Below are 4,453 nucleotides of genomic sequence, written 5' to 3' on the forward strand. Positions count from 1 at the left end.
ACTCGCCGCAACTGGAGAAAGCCCTCACACAGAAACGAAGACCCAACACAGCCAAAAATAAACATAATAAATAAATTTTTTTAAAAAAAATTAAAAAAAAAAAAGTCTGAGAAATACAAAGTTTTGTTAAAATGTGATTTTTTAGCAGAAGCCTGGATTAGTGAAATGCAATGTTTAATTAAAGAAGTTTTTTTCTATGTACATGAAGTATTAATTAGACAGAAGGCAGTGAAAGAGGGAGCGACGGTTAGCAGCATGGTTACCGAGCACACCAAGGAAAATATTACTCCTGCCTAGCATGAGGCTAACGGAGCCTGTCCCTGGGACTCTCTCTCACACTCATGACACGGGCTGGTTTCTTTTTAGGGCTGAAGACCAGAGCAAGTAAAACCCCAAAGAAGTCTGGCCTGAAGGAAAGATTTAGAATAAATTCACAGCCCAGGACTAAATAGCAATGGATAACACTACATCTTTTAAAAGAAACTCCCAAAACTCTACATCTTAAGTTTTCTGTGGCTTTCCAATCTTACAAAAACAGATTGAATTTCAAAGTTTTCCTACTGTGTAGAAGCTTAAAGCTATAGCCATTTGATTAGTAACATAAATCAGTGATCTTGAAATCTGAGGGCAGCAACTCCAGAAGGCCTACTGGCCCCTCCAATCTCATGGGGCAGTTGTGGCCACAAGGTGGCAGCTGCCCAAATCTTGGGTAAGTGACCTGTTGGAAGTAAACAGAGTCTAGAGGCCATTTCATAGAGTTTCTCCTTTTGGGTTGAGGTCTGGCAGGTCTCTACTAAAATGTAAATGCTGTGACCCAATCTATAAATATTCATCCAAGTTGTATCTGGAAGAGTAATATATTATTAACCATTAGCAACTTAGCATCGATTTATTAACCAGATTAGAAGTCTAAGAGGAGGGACCTGGATTGTGTGCTGACTTTGGGGGGCCAGGTAGCAGGACCCAGGTGGAGAGAAGAGAGAGAAGCAGAGAGAAGAGGAACAGAGAAAGAAGAGTGGCACAGTGCCCAGAACAACCCGCCTAAGTTTCCTGTCTGCAGCTGCCATTTGCAGGAATCATATCAGCCTTGTTTAAGGGGCGTATTGGATTAGAGCCACTACGCGCCGTTATGCAGGACATAACCTGGACGAGAGTGCAAGTAGGGACTGAAATCTAGCCAAGTCCCCCTGCCAAGCCCTGAGTCCTAGAGGGGCTGCATCTGCCCCGAGTGCCTTTCTCTGGTTGGTGCAAATACTTGGCAGTGGAAGCCCTGTGTCAAAATCATTTTCAAGCCTTTTTTCACCCATGGAGGGACAAGAGCATCTTGACACTTCTTGGTGGCACAATCTTCTCCCACTTTGGGGAAAGTGACAAGGGACCTCGTCGCCTTCCACGTTAATGGTACGTCCAGGGCAATGTCCCCCAGTCACTCTCCTGACATTCAGGCTTGTTTGGGAGGTGACAGAAGGCAGAGGACTGTAGCCCAGGAAAGAACATTGCGGCAGTTATCAAATTATTTTCAATGACAGAGCTACTGGAGCCAAGTCTGTACTGGAAACATTGTGGACACTGATCTATCATCAGGGTGGTCAGAGAAGGACAGCGGAGGAAGCTCCCATTTTACAAGAATCCTATTCAACAGAAATCAAAAATGAAACATTTTTATCTTCTCTCTTTTCTGCTATGTTATTTACTGGAAAACAACAGCAACAACTAGAATCAACGTTAGGGAGATCCCTGTGCCCTGGAAGTTATTTCTCCCGACGCTTTCAGGACGTTAGTTTGCAGGGTTGCTTCTATCATATTTTGACAAGGAAGAAGTGGCCAATTAGCTCATTATTTCTTTTGAGCAGCGCCAAGAGGCTCAGAGAAAATCCTGTCTGGCCTTAGAGTATCTTACCTGATGAAGATAACCAGCAAATGTTCATTCTAGTTTTGCCCGAACTCTTTTCTACAGCTTTTTCTCTGGCCGATGGCGGAAGCTGAGGCTCACTTTGGACCCGTGGTCATCTGGGGTCCCCCAGGATTGCTGTCACCTCTGGAAAGCAGCAGGCATCCTTGGTGAGCCCAGATGGGAGCCCAAATCCCAGTCATGAAGGAAGCTTAGGCGATCACCATTGCATTTACTCCCTTGGTTTTTCTTTCAGGATTCCCAGTTAATGACATAATGCAGACGCTGAATACAGAGGAGGCGGCCACCTAGGAGATTTTAATTTGAGGCACCAACTGCGCTTGAGCTCTTCCTCCCAGTTGTCTGCCGCTGCCCAAAATGTTTGCACAGGGTTAAGGGATCGTGTCTCCCAATGGTCCTGTTAAATTCAAGCTTGCTATTCTGGAGGGATAATACATTAGCAGCCCCTCCCTACAATCATGCAACAGGTACTTACTGATGACCTACTGTGCCCAATGAGGTCGTATGCTAAGCCCTGAGGAGACAGTGCTAACCACATAGATACATGGAGCTGCCTGCCTAATTTGCCATTCTCATCTATCCAACTTTTTCCTCTTCAGCTTTTGTCACTGCTCCAGGAAGCCTTCCGTGAGCCTCAACTCTGGTTTACATGGCCCTTTTCTATTCTCTCAAGCAGTCTGTGCATCCGCCTACGGCCCCCAGCACTAAAAGGAAACTCCCGGTTCCCAGGATTTCAAATAGGGGCAAAGGTGAGTGTACATCTCAAAATCTCCTTTCATTTTCCCTTCAGTTGTAAAGGACCAGGTAAAATTCTTAAGTGCTCCTCAAAGGAGGGAACAATTAATATTCATTGCACAAAATCTGGAAAATATAGAGTCCATATTGCTGAAAATGGCAAAGGTGGTTGTGAGTCATGAATCTGGTCTAAATCATTAAAATCCGTAAAACAATAATTACAACGTGTTCATAAAACACCTCCTGCGAGACTTTCCATGACAAACTTTAGGAGGTAATGAAACATCAGACAATGAGGAAGTGCTAATTAACTCGGGCAAAGCCTTGAGAAGCTTGACTTTATTATCTTCATTAGGTGCATCATGAACACTGCACCATCGACACATGCCTCCATCACCCGGGGTTCCGGTACTGATGGGCAAAAGGACTAGAGCTCTTTCTGCCACCGGACTTAATAGTCCAGATTTTATTTGTGAGCTTCACAATGTACCTTCGTATGTCTTCCTGCACATTCCTGGGTCACCGGATAGAATAGATCCTGTAATTGAGAATTAAGACTGTTAAGGGCCCAGGTCCCATGTTCAAAAATTGAAATTAAAACCAGACCTATAAATCACAGCACAGGATGTGAAAGTAAAGTAGAGGGGAGGAAAATTACCAAACAGGCTAAGAAAAGTCCTTTTACATCTAGTTTCTCACATAAAATATGGAGTCTTGGGAAAATTCATAGTATCTTGGATTCAGAAAGCCCTTTTATACTCTTTCTCCTCTTTGCATTTTTCTTTTTAATCCATAATAGCCTTGGCCTATGTTCTTAGGTTTCCCAGACCCACTAGCCATTCTGTATTACCGTAGTGTTTATCATCATCTTGAGCTCTTGACAAAAGCAGAGGTAATTTTCCATCATGGTGAAACATTTGCTAAGTACTGACAAATACTATTTAAACATCTCCAAGAGGAGCTAATTTTGACGTGATAAAATAAAATAAGATTACGGAGTAATCTTTAGTCGTAATAATCTTATTATTCATGATGACCCTTTTTTTTTTTAAATTTTATTTATTTATTTATTTATTTATTTTTGGCTGTGTTGGGTCTTCGTTTCTGTGCGAGGGCTTTCTCTAGTTGCGGCGAGCGGGTGCCACTCTTCATTGCGGTGCGCGGGCCTCTCACTATCGTGGCCTCTCTTGTTGCGGAGCACAGGCTCCAGACGCGCAGGCTCAGTAATTGTGGCTCACGGGCCCAGTTGCTCCGTGGCATGTGGGATCTTCCCAGACCAGGGCTCGAACCCATGTCCCCTGCATTGGCAGGCAGATTCTCAACCACTGCGCCACCAGGGAAGCCCCATGATGACCCATTTGATTTCACAAAAATAATTCAAAGGGAGGAAGGGAAATGCACCAATTGCTAACTGTCAAAATATATTAAGAGGTATCATGGCAAGAGTCAAGTTATTAGGTTAATCTACAGAAACTTTGATTTCTCTGGAGTCCCCCTGCCCACAATCTTCTGTTCAATATTTACTCCGTTGACATTACCTTTTAATGCCTAAGAACTGCTTTAAGATTTCTGAAACAGGAAAAAAGTCATTAACATATATTTGTACCAAAGGTGTACAGACACTGAGGCTGTAATTATATATCATAATAAAGGATATATATAATTCAATGTCCTAAAAGACAGCTTGCCTGAAAACATGTAGGAGGTGATTTGGGCATGTGTTCAGGGACGGAGCAATTTGGTAGTTAGAAAATAATTTAGGCAGCAAGCAATGTGGTCTGCTTTCCCAAACCACAGAGCAAATGT

Source organism: Balaenoptera ricei, chromosome 7 (assembly GCF_028023285.1).
Source record: "Balaenoptera ricei isolate mBalRic1 chromosome 7, mBalRic1.hap2, whole genome shotgun sequence".
NCBI classification, from domain to species: Eukaryota; Metazoa; Chordata; class Mammalia; order Artiodactyla; family Balaenopteridae; genus Balaenoptera; species Balaenoptera ricei.